Source organism: Caretta caretta, chromosome 4 (genome assembly GCF_965140235.1).
Source record: "Caretta caretta isolate rCarCar2 chromosome 4, rCarCar1.hap1, whole genome shotgun sequence".
Taxonomy (NCBI): Eukaryota; Metazoa; Chordata; order Testudines; family Cheloniidae; genus Caretta; species Caretta caretta.
The window spans coordinates 124,373,845-124,386,630 of record NC_134209.1 but is presented as its reverse complement, the minus strand read 5'-3'; positions in this window follow the sequence as shown (position 1 = coordinate 124,386,630).

The following is a 12,786-nucleotide window of genomic DNA, read 5'->3' as shown; positions in this document are numbered from 1 at the left end:
GTTGCAGTGGGGGAGGTTTAGATTGGATATTAGGAAAAACTTTTTCACTAGGAGGGTGGTGAAACACTGGAATGCGTTACCTAGGGAGGTGGTAGAATCTCCTTCCTTAGAGGTTTTTAAGGTCAGGCTTGACAAAGCCCTGGCTGGGATGATTTAACTGGGAATTGGTCCTGCTTTGAGCAGGGGGTTGGACTAGATGACCTTCTGGGGTCCCTTCCAACCCTGATATTCTATGATTCTATGATTCTGAGAAAAAAATGGCAGCTGTCTCTTAGCACAGGCGGAGTGCTCAGAAAAGTAAAGATGGGATATAGCAGAAAACAAAGGTGTAACAATTTCAAGTTACATATTCCACACAGACTTTAGAGCAGTGGTTCTCAACCTGCGGCCGGCGGGCCTCTTGAGGCCCAATTTGACAATTAGCTGCAGCCTATTTGACAGCCTCAGGGCCATACAGGTGATATATATTGTGTGGATGCGACCCACGTAACACATAGAGAGCTACATATGCAGTCCACAATGGTAAATAGGTTGAGAACCACTGCTTTAGAGAGAGCCATAGGGAGAGGAGGGGAAGCTATGTACAAAGACGGCTAAAAGCACATAAGAATACCACTACCACTTACGTTTCCTAAGCCAGAGTAGCAGTTACTCAGCTTTCCTCTTCACAAGAAAGAGGATGGAATCTCTAAAAGGAGGTAAGTGCCTAAATACTATTCAATTTCATTGGGAGTGGGGCACCTAAGTCCCTTTGGGCCCTTTGAAATCCCATCATTAATGTGCAACAAGCTGAAAAAGGAACATAGCTCCATGAAGTCCACTAGGGACAGTCTAATGTCAAGGAATTATGTGTAAGGTACTCAAATATTGTGATGATTGGCAGCAATATCAACCCTTAGATATGGATAGCAAATTTTTAAAATGTATTTCTCTCCTGTCTCCTCAAATAAGCAATGTTAAATTTAAATTCCGCTATAATTGGGATTGAACTGTTTTGAGGGGCACAGCTAGCTTTTTGAACATCCTTTGGAACAAATGAGGCTCTGCACTCAGGGAAAAAAGTCTAAGGAAAAGTGAATCCACCAACCCAGCAGTAATAAGGTCATAAAACAGGGTTTGGGAGGAAGTTATAAAAGGTGTTGTGTGGGGTGGGTGAAGAAGCCTGTGTAAGCATACAGTAGGCCCTCTCACCTTAGCTGGCCTGTTGCTAGACTGGGCCGGAGTTACAAAGTTCAGCTCCAAACTCCTCTAAAATTAGGGTGAGAGTCTGGAGCCAGGGGTTCTGGTTCAGCCTATTGTCAGTTGCCAAATTTGGGTCTACTCCTGAAATTTCCCATAGTTAAGGTGTGTTTATACTCAGGGTTTTGGTTCAGGACCATCTCTGCCCTCCACTTGAGGTAAAGTGATCTCCCAAAACACCAAAAGCCCTGCCATGTCTCAGGGATTAACTAGCTGTTGAATTAGAATCCTCCACTACAGGTGCAATGTGTCAAAACCGGCATTTGTGCACACAGACAAAGATAAAGTTGTGATTATGGGCAGATCTGTTTTCCAAGCCATATCCCCCATCCCCAAAAAATTTTCTTTAGAACTTTATGACTTTTAAATAACAATCATGAGTAGAAAACACCTCTTATTGTCACTATTGAAAATAGCTTAATATTGTTACATGCATTTTACAGGAATAAATCGTTTGGTCACAACCCAGCATGAAACTGCAAAACTTGTACAGTTGATCTAATGTACCAAAAGCAGTTTAATTCTGTCCTTTATAGAAATGTACATTATAATTTTTTGCAATAACACAAACAATGATAGGCAATAAAAACCAATTTCTTCTAAAAATCTCCTAAAACAATTTGTGGATAGTACAGTATATATTAGGCATGGATAGATTTCTGTGACATTATATACCAGTATGATACAAGGATATAAATGTAAGAGCAATAATCGTGGCAAAGCAAGCATAACTGACATTGGAATACAAATAAAACCCTAAACCAGAACCCTGATATACTTTTTCTGCAATTAATAGTAAAAGAAAACATGTCTTGTATTATACATCTCTTTTCAGGTAATCTGAAAGCCACTGGCTGCAAGACTGATCCAAAGTTAATTGAAGGCCACTGCTCATTAGCGCCAAGTAACTGAAGATTTATTAAATCAAAAGTCTGAGTAAAGCTGATAAAATTCCCCTTAATATCTGATTTTTTCCCACTTTTTTTTTCTGACAATGGTAAAAAGGTAGGGATTGGGAAACCACAGTGGGTCGTCTACTATAATGGTAATATCTCACACAGAACTGTTCAATATCAAACTTATGGTTGGATCCTAAACTACCTATTCACCTTCCTTTGTCTTTAAGGAGAGGGGGGGTTTGTTTTTTTTGTTTTTTCTTGGCAGATATATGCTCTAACAATAATTAGTATTTACATATATGTAGATTTTCAAAGCACTTTTCAGACATTAAGGGTGGGATTTCAAAAGTGCTCAGCATTGGCCTAACTCTGCTCCCATTGAAATCAACGATAAAACTTCAGTTTTTGAAAATTTCACTGTAACTAAGGGCCTGATCCAACTCCCACTGAAGTTGGTGGAAAGACACCCAACAATTTGACAGCCGTGGGTACTGAGGCAGAGAAATGAAGTGGCGTGCCTAAAGCCATAGTAGCCTACAATTTCAGAGCTGGGCTTAGAATTCAGGAGTTGTTAGCTCCCAATCCTTAGACCACAATTCCTTTCTCTTATGTGTTATCAGTTCAGACAGAAAAATGAATTAAGGCAAATTATTTGGTTAACAACCCTAGTTCATAATTCAGGAAAACATAGAAGCATGTGGTGAAGTCCTTCCCTATTCAGAAAGGGCCAGATTTTAAAGGTGTTTAAGTGCCCAGAGCTACAGATGGGTATCTAGTGGGATTTTCAAAAGGGCCAGGTACCTAACTTTCATTGAAACTGATGCCTACATGCTTTTGAAAAATCCCACTTGGGGCCAATCTGCATCTTTGGGTGCCTAAAGACTTCTAAAATATCTGGCATGTAAGCATTTATGCATGTGCTTAACTTCTAGCTTGTGTAAGTCCCACTGAAATGCTTTCCTGAACTGAGATATTTTCTTGAATTAGCGCCAACAGATGGTGTGAACTACTAGACAGATATATTTCCACATGTGGGCCTTGTTGATCATCAAAAGAAGGTGCTAATGGAATTAATACTGTTGTACATCCCAAAGTACGTGCTTAGCTTTAAACAAGGATTGCCAAGGATTGTTTTTGTACCCAGCTGATATCTGTTTTAAAAGAAGGCTCTATTTATGAAATAGCATCAGAAATGTTTAGGTAAGTTAGGAGGTCTTATAAGGTTTGCACTGATATTAACAAAAGGGCGACAGAATAGAACAAGTACATTTGCAACCAGATAGGTTGCATAAAGTTGGGCGTGATGTCAGTTGTTTACACCTTGGTAGTGGTGGTGTAGGTGTTGTATAGCCAAAAGTCTTTAAAGGCTTTCAGTAAATAAAGAAAATATATTGTTAGAAGTGAATGTCTGCCTTAGTGAACAAGGTCCCATATGTTGGTGACCTGTAGTAACATGGCAAAAATTTGGAAAGATGTATGAGTCTCATGATTTATTAAAATTAATACATTTGTGGCATTTGACACACATCAAATCCATACTTGATATACTATATAACCAGTATAAGTGGGCTTTATATCTGATGTCAGTAAAACTTCCTGGCTGTGAATTTTATAGTAGTGTCTCAAACACATGGTACTTATCAATGTAATGGAACAGGATAATCATTGAAATAAGAGCAAGTAAAAGTCAAACAAATGAGCTGTTGAATTTTTGGATCATATTAAACCATGATTCAGGAAAGCATCTAAGCTAATCCCTATTCAGTAAACATGGAATTTAAGCACATAATTAGAAATAAGCATGTGGGTAAGTTCCCTTCTCAAGAAGGAATATTTTCCTGAGTCAGAAACGTAATTGGTAATTATTCAGGGTAACATTTTCAACAGTGCCTATGTGATTTAGTAGCCTATGTTCCATTGAAAGTCAATAGCACTTAGACACTTTTGAAAATTGCATCCTCTCACATTTGTCTTTTTTTATGTTTGTCAGGAATTGGAATGTGTGTTGACACTACCTACGGCTGAGCTACCAAGGGGATCATCAATTGTATCCCTAAACTTCAATTACCACTACAGAAACTTGAAAAGTTTCAGATGGCAGGGGGTTAAAAATAGAACTATAGAGGATTTCAAGCATCACCCAGGGTGGAAATCCCTACCACATGCCGCACTACATTGTTCAATATCTCCATTAGCTGAACATACTCATCAGGCTGGCTAATGAAACCAAACAACTACAGAGAAATAGTCAACTCTTTCCTGGTGTCACATGCAAAAGTCACTATGTATCATCAGTCCCTTGAATGTCAACTATCTCTCGGTAGTTGTTTGGTTTCATTGGCCAGCCTCCTGGGTATGCTCAGCTAATGGAGGTATTGAGCAATGTAGTGCGGCATGCTGTATTCCACTGATTGTGATGTCACTCCTCCAGCTAATTGGTGCAATGTGTCCAAGGAAAATAGGAATAGGCTAGCACTTTCTATTTCCTCCTTCTTTTCCTTTTTTGATTATGAAGTTTGAATTATTCTCTCAAGAAACACAGTTGTTAGATTTCTAAGTTGCCTCTGGATTCTTTTGGTCTAACCATAATATTCTTTCCCACCCAGATGAGTGTGGTTATTAATAGCAACTAAGAATTAATAATAATTTGCACCATTCTTTACATCTCCAAAGCACTAAACAAACATTAATTCAGCGCATCTGGCTCATCTGATGCAAATAGATTGGCTGAGTCATACCTTCATATTTATAAACCATCACTTGTGTCCCAGTACATTTTGGCATAAACAAATCAGTTTTAAAGCCATTTTTCAAAAGGAAACGTAGCATCTCCAAAGCACAGGTTTATGGTGTTCTAGAGACCTCTCAAAATGAAAGTTGCAACAACAAACTGACAGGACTCCTTTTTAAAAAGCACACAACGTAAGATTGGAATGTTACATAACATCCCGGAAAAGTTGCCTTACATTTAATTTGCTGAACAGAGATTGTCAGCCCTTACCTGATACAAGTGACCTTAAAGGCAACCTTTTTTGCATATTATGCTACATTCCAACTTTCTGTAAAAGGATTTCCTTTCAGCCTTTTGTTGTACCCTTCATTTAATAAAGAAACCGAAACAACAGATAGCTGTGCTTTAGAGATGGTGCATTTCCTTTTACAAATGGCTTTAAAACTGATTTATTTTTATTCTGAAATGTCTGAGAACACTAGCGGCAGTTTATAACTAAAAAGATATGACTCAGAGAATCTATTAGCGTCACAAGGAACCTGAGCTTTTATGGAGAAACTGAAATTGACTTGTCTAATCCCTTTTCAATTCAGGGCCAGATCCTGATCTCAGACGTGCAATGTGTATAGTTGCATAAATTGAAAAATCCACTACTGGGTATTTGTGTGCAATTACAACAGAGGAATTTTCAAACTCTCTGGTAATATACACACCATGCCCTTGAGACTGAAATCTGGCCTTTCAGCACAGGTGCTTTTTACAAATATTGGCAATTACTTTATTGGTCTTAAACTCTGCTGCAGACTCTCCAGTCCCAGTAATATATAAAATATACTATCCATGACTGAATGCAAGGGAATATTTGCTCTAGAGAGATTCAGAAGGGAGTAAGGTCTGCAAAGGTAACATTCTTGTACACCAAGGTTGATGGCAAAACTTAGCTGTGGAATTGATGAGCTGGTAAAAACAAAGGGATGGTGAGGAAATTCTCATGGCTCAGGAGCAGGGTAGCAGAGGGAAAAGGTAGGGGAAACTGAAGTTTCTCTCACTGTCATTCCTTCAGGCTACAATAGTCAAAATCTTTAAACAACACATAATCAGTGGTACAGGAAAAGAAAGTGAAAACCTTCTCAAACTGGAACTAGAGGGAATGAACTACAGAAGCTGAAGGTAATTATTCCATTCGTCTGGAATAGCACTATTACTCTAGTAGCAACAGTGTGTAATCTTTAGTGTCATGAGCTAGAGGGCAATGAAGACTTTTCCTGACTAGTATCTATTCTGATGTCCATATCTAGGGTATATCTACACTGCAGCCCAGGTAGAGAGGCTTGTGCTAGCTCTGTTTGAGCTAACTCACTAAAATAGCAACATAGACATTGCAGCAGGAGCAGCAGGCTTGGATTCAGGTGGCTAGCTGGAGCCACCACACCCCCTCCCCCCCGCCACAACAGCCATACTTCTATTTTAAGCATGCTTGCTTGAGCACAGTGAGCATGAGCCTGTCTACCTGTGCTTACTTTCTGTGCTCAGTGTGCTTGATCAAGCTGCTGTGGCTACTTCTGTTTCCTTTCCTCCTTCCACAATGCTAAGAGTCAGTCTAGAGGAGAAATAAGATATTCAGTCATCTCCACCTTCCTCTAGTTCCAAAGGGTAACATTTTCCAAAGCACTTTGATTTCTAAGGCACTTATGCCCACTGAAAGTCAGGGTGCTTTTGAAAATTTTATCCAAAGTTCCATATTCCTGATGATTAATTCCAGGGGGAAAACCAAATTGAGCAAAGAATAGGACTGTTGCCAAGTAAGGGGATCAAGATGCATCAGCCCCACTAAGTTTTAAAATCTACACAGAAAGACACAACCTTATGTGAAATGTGCTCTAAGTATAGCAGAACTGTTTGGGATGAAAAAGGTACATGCCAGGAGGCAACACATACCTGGTATGGGCAGCTGGTATGGGCAGTAGAATAATGGCACTTCAAGAATGCCACTCCCACACACAGAGTTGGGGTGACTTTTGCAGAGAAGGCATAACTCATACAAATAACACAACCAACTACATCAAAAACTAAACCATAAGTACACAGCACCTTTCTCCTCAGTATCTTAAAGCAACTTACATATATTCTAATGTCCACTATGATGGTGTTGGGTGCTATGGAAAAACTCAAGATACACTCAATAGATAATAAACTAACCCTCAAAGCTTTCCAGTGAACTATATAGGAGCATGACTCACTTTGGAAATACTAAAACAGGCACGGAAATGTTAAGTGACTCGCCCAAAGCAAGACAGTGTCAAAGCCAGGAATAGAACACAAATACCATAAAGCCTATAAAGCAGTTGACAATGGCGAGGCAACTGGCATGCTGTGACCTCTGCTGATTACGCTGATAATCATCTTACTGTCACCTTGTGCTTCTCTCTTCTGGTTGCATCCACCTGCTGTCTCTCATCTGATCCTTACACTGCAAGCTCTTTGGGGCAGGGACCGTCTTTTCATTCTATTTGTACATTGCCTAGCATAGTGGGGACCTCTAAGCGCCAGCTGGAGCCTTGAGGTGCTACCACAATAAAAAGCCCGAACCTAGACCACGCTTCTCCTCTATAGACAGAAGGGCCCAGATCTTCTAAGGTATTTAGGTACCTAGGGCCAGATCCACAAAGATGCTTTGGCACCTAGGTGCCTAAATCCCAGTTTGGGACTCCAGTGTGATCCACAAAACTCTTGCATCAACCTGCAGACACCTAAACTCTGTGACCAAATTTCGGCTCTAAAAGTTGCCTAGGTGCCTAAGTTTCTACATCTGGGTATGTGCTCTGCTGCCTCATTCTAGGCAATCAGACAACTGTCTCCCACCTAAGCCCTAGCAAGTGATCCACAAACTGGGGGGAAATAGGTGTTCAGCCACTTATCTTACCTGTGGGGCCTATGCTGTAGGCGGTGCCTACATATCAAAATGTGGCTGTTGGCAGTGGTGCCCTTGCCCACCTTCTAACTTTCAGACCAGTAGTTACAGCACTCATCTGGCACATAGGAGACACAAGTTCAATTCTCTCCCTCTGTCCGATGGGGGGAGAAGATTTGAAAAGAGATCTCCTACCTCTGGGGAGAGTGCTCCAGCCACTGAGCTATGGGGTAGTCTGGTGTGGGCCTCCCTCAGTCTTTCCTGTTGAAGCTGTTCCACTTTGGATTAAATAATTAAAGAGTCATTAGGCCAGAGAGATAGAGTGTGAGAATGAGTCTACAGTCTGGGGGCTAGGGGATACACTGGGAGGCCCAGGGTGCAGTGCCTGCTTCAAGGCACGTAAACCAGGCTTTGTGGATCGCAGTGTTGTTTTTGTGATTTTCAGTGTCACAATGCCTAAGTCCCTATGTGGATCCATGCCCTAAAGCCCATTGATTTCAATGGGAGCGAGGTGCCTAAATACCTTTGGGGGATCATTCTCATTTAAGGGCCATTCTCATCAAAATCTTCATTGTTACCAATATATTTTACATACTTAGTTATTTTCAATAACAACATGTCAGTATGGTCAAAAATCTTGTCCTTATTTTGAGGCACTGTAAGACTCTTAAGCTAGTGGAGGTCCATCTGCACTCATTTGAAAAAAGGAAGGGAGAACATTTTTAGTATCCTCTTCATGTGCCCATATGGCACTTTGTACCTCAAAACAGCACCCTCAAACTCCTATATTCACCATGTCATATAAATATGATATATTTCATACAAAGCATGCCATGTAAGATATCATATGAAAGGTAATGGTCTGCTGAAGCCCATTGTTCTGTTGAAATATGTATATCATTAGTATGTATGAAGTTATGAGATTTTGCTCTTTGGTTGTTACTGAAATATGTTGTATATTGTAAGTATGTTGTAAGTTTGAGAGTCTCTAATGCTAGTTCTCCTGTGAAAACTACATGGCTTATCACCAGCCATTGACTAGCAGGAGAAGAGTAAACAAGGGATTTACAATTCAAGGACAGTTGTGCAAGCACCACACCATGGGACTGCTCAACTCTATGACTTTATTGCACAAGACCACACCAGCCACTCTGCGGCTCAGCAAGGCTCACCAGTCAGGCCTGGACTAGAGTCTTCCAGACACATGGACTGAGGATATAAAATAGGGGACAGTGGAACCATGCTTTGGCCTTTCTTCTCCCCCACCTATGCTGGAAGCAACAAGAATGCTGGGAAGACAAAGACGTCAATTGAGGAGACTGGTCCGAGGCTTAAAAGAGGAACCCTGTGTATTAAGAACTGTAACTTCCAGTGGAGTGAGAAAACTGCTTGATCTAAATACTGCCTAGTATAATAAGGTTTAAGATTTAGCCTGTGTGCTTACCTTTTACTATCTCTAACCTTTTGTGCTTGCTACTTATAATCACTTAAAATCTATCTTACTGTAGTTAATAATCTGTTTTATATTTTACCTAAAACAGTGTATTTTGGTTGAAGTTCTTGGGAAATCTCAGCTCAGTTTACAAAGGCTTGTGTATGTCCTCTCCACATTGAGGGAGGAGCGGACTGGGTAATAAACTTACACTGGTCAGGCCTCTGGGGTACAAGGCTGGGGGCTTGAGAGATTTACTGGTGCCTTTCTTGGTTTGATTTGTAAGTGGCTCTGGAAGCATTCATGCAGTCTAGCTGACTGTGTGGCTCCACATGTGCTGAGTGATATCAGCGCCTAGAGGGGTTTGCTGCTTGTCACTAGCAAAGCATTGTGAGAGACAGCACAGGGTGTAGAGTTAAGGGGACACAGCGGTATCCCACTTCCAGGTGATACCCTGGGGATCCCATCATATGCCACCAATATTTCTTCAAGCATGAAAGATCTTCCTTACTGATTTTGATGTTTCTTGCTATAGAATATCCCTACTAATGCCAGTATAAACAACTTAGGTTATGGGGACCCACTGCGGTGTCTAGAAAACTGTTTCAGAATGGCATCTGCGCTTGAAAACTGAATTGAATGAATATATTATGCTAACATATGCTAAAACTTAAAACTGCCAGTGCTGCAAAGAAAATTATCTGCAGGCTCTTCTCTCATTTAGAGGATCAAAAGGGATGAGATTTCAGTCTAATAAAATGTTGTGCTTGCAGCTGGACTGGGGGAGAATATCAAGATACATTAGGTAAAACTGACATTAAAAGTGCAACATAACAGATGGACGCAAAAGTGAATTTTTATCAAGATGGTCCATTAGTGTTCTGCAGCCAGACAGAGAAAAACAATGACCTGGAACAAATCAAGAAGAATGGTGCTTGACTTACGCTTCCTCCTTGCAAAGTGTGACCCATATTCATAGTCTTTAATTAGAAATGAATTTTGCTTATGGCTGATGGGCTAATTTCTCTCTACTTTTCTAAATCACCAATCTCCCAGGTTACATTACAAATGAGCAGAGGAAAAATGGATCAGTCCTTTCACCAGTGACAAAGCAGGTTTCCTTTGAAGCAGAGAAATCAATCAGTGAGTCACTTAGTGCTGCCTAGTTACATAATCTATGATTAACCTCAAACAACCTTGGGTAACTTTTAGCATCAATATTTAAAATAAGCCTAGCACAAACCACATTTTTAGCTTCAAATCCTGCACTTCCAGAATGGAAGGTTCTGATCTGCCCCATAAGTAACCTCAGAGGGAAATAAGAGAACTCAAAACAGTGGGCCTTTTGCAAAGTTTGAATGCACTTGATCTGAGAAGTTTATGTACATGTGTTTGTTGGTGGAAGAGCTGTGTAGTTGTCTGTCTGTAGGCATTTTGCTGCTCTATTACTAATAGTACAAAGCTACTGCACAGACAAGGGGGCAATCTAGTGGTCTGAGCACACAGGATTGGGAACTACGTACCCCTGAGCCACAATCCTAGTTCTGTTCTTGTGGCAAAAAGAGCATGTCATTATGTAAATTAAGGATTATATCATTAATCCACATGAACAAGAGGGCAGAATAGAAAGTTGCACAGAAAACCTTAATTCTGGCACTTCCTAGCTTTTGAATGCCTTACTTGTCAACCTTAATAGTCTTTTAATGTACTTTTGTATGAAAGCATATATGTGATCTGAATACTTTAGTGGCTCCTATAGTTATAACAGCCCAAGCCAAAACTCCAGACTTGGCCATCCCCAAGACCTGAATTTTGGAGTATCTGCCATTTGGGCTGGGTTTAAATTTAGTTACTTTAACTCATCTCTAACACAGACACTGTATTTTTTAAATTATGCATTAATTTTAGAATTGTTTACTGAAGCTGGCTGAATAATACATGCAAATAGCTTATTTGATCTTTTTTCTCTAAGTTATTCAATACATTAGTCAAATATTTCTAATCAACCAGCAGTGTAGGTGGCTGAATATTATTAATCAAATATTCAAACTTGCACTGTCCATCAGTGAATAATTTACTCAGAAATAACAACACTATCATTAGCCAGCTCTACTTCATGCCACAAAAGAAGAAAATCTACAAGTCTTAGGCACTTATATGGCCAGCATGACTACAGTATCCAATCACCTCACAACCTTCCATGTTTTGGGGTAGGGAAGTGTTACTACCCCCATTTTACACATGGGAAACTTGACCTAGGTCACAAAGGAAGCCTGTATCAGAGCAGGAAATTGATCGAGGTTTCCCAACTCCTAAGTTAGCGCCCTAACCAATGGATCATCCTTCCTCTCAAAGTGGGATGGAAAGCGTGCTCACCAAAGTCTGGAGTGGCAAGCTCTGCAAAGGGGAAATTAATTGATTTAAAAGCTCCCTGAGGGAAGGTCTTGCCATACCAAACATGTCAGTAGGAGCGTTTTTGAATGAAGAGGAAGGTAATATGTACAGGCAGAGCCTCTGAAAAGCCACAGAAGTAACTGCAAGAGTCCACTGATTTATACTTCCAGAATCAGGGAATCAGGGAACTTTGCAACCATGTCTCTAAAATATTTGTATTAATAGTTAATGTGTAGGGGTCTATCATACTATATCTTCCTTCCCTTAGTTATATGCACATGCCCATTGTAAATGCCAGTTCCTGAATCCAGCTTCTGGGTATGAGATTGTGTTTCCTCATGAAAGAAGACTGGGAGGCAGAGGTAGTTTTCATCCACTATTGGCTATTCATATCCATTTGCCTTAAACTTCTCCCATAGGAGATTTTACTGTGGATGGTACTGGGTGTAAGAAGGCAAGGAGTGGGAAGCAACTCACGCAGTGAGGAAAGGTCATTGGAGAAGCAGGGATGTCCTAGCTTGCTCCTTTGTCTGGCTTTTGTACAATTTCATCCTCATTTTCAGTGCCAATTCCATAGTACATTTCCACCCCAATTTGTTTATGATTGGGGAGACACTGAACTGAGAAACTGCCAAAAGTGCTATGCACGAAGGCAGTGGAATAAGAGGCATAGAGACACCAGAAATTCATTTCCCATTAAAACAGCGAAGTCTGCGGAAATGGCTGGGGCACAGCTTTCTGTTTGCCCTACTTATGGGTGTTTGTACAGTACCTGTAGGTAGTCAGGTAAGTTTTGTCATGTCTAATCAACAGTACCACAAAAGAACAACTGACAGAGCAAATTCAGAGTGCCTGATTCTCCTGTCTTTTACACCACTGTAAATCAAAAGCAACTCTCTATTAGCCAATGGAATAACACCATGTCACTGATATGAGAAGACACTCAGCTCCAGGAAGACTTAATAGTACATGCATGTTACTTAGGGCTTGTCTACATTACCTGCTGGATCGACGGGCAGCAACCGATCCAGTGAGGGTCGATTTATTGCATCTAGTCTAGACACGATAAATCGACCACCGTGCGCTCTGCTGTCGACTCATGTACTCCACCAGGGCTCAAGGCGCAGGCAGAGTTGATGGGACAGCGTCAGCTTTCAACTTACCGCAGTGAAGACACCAT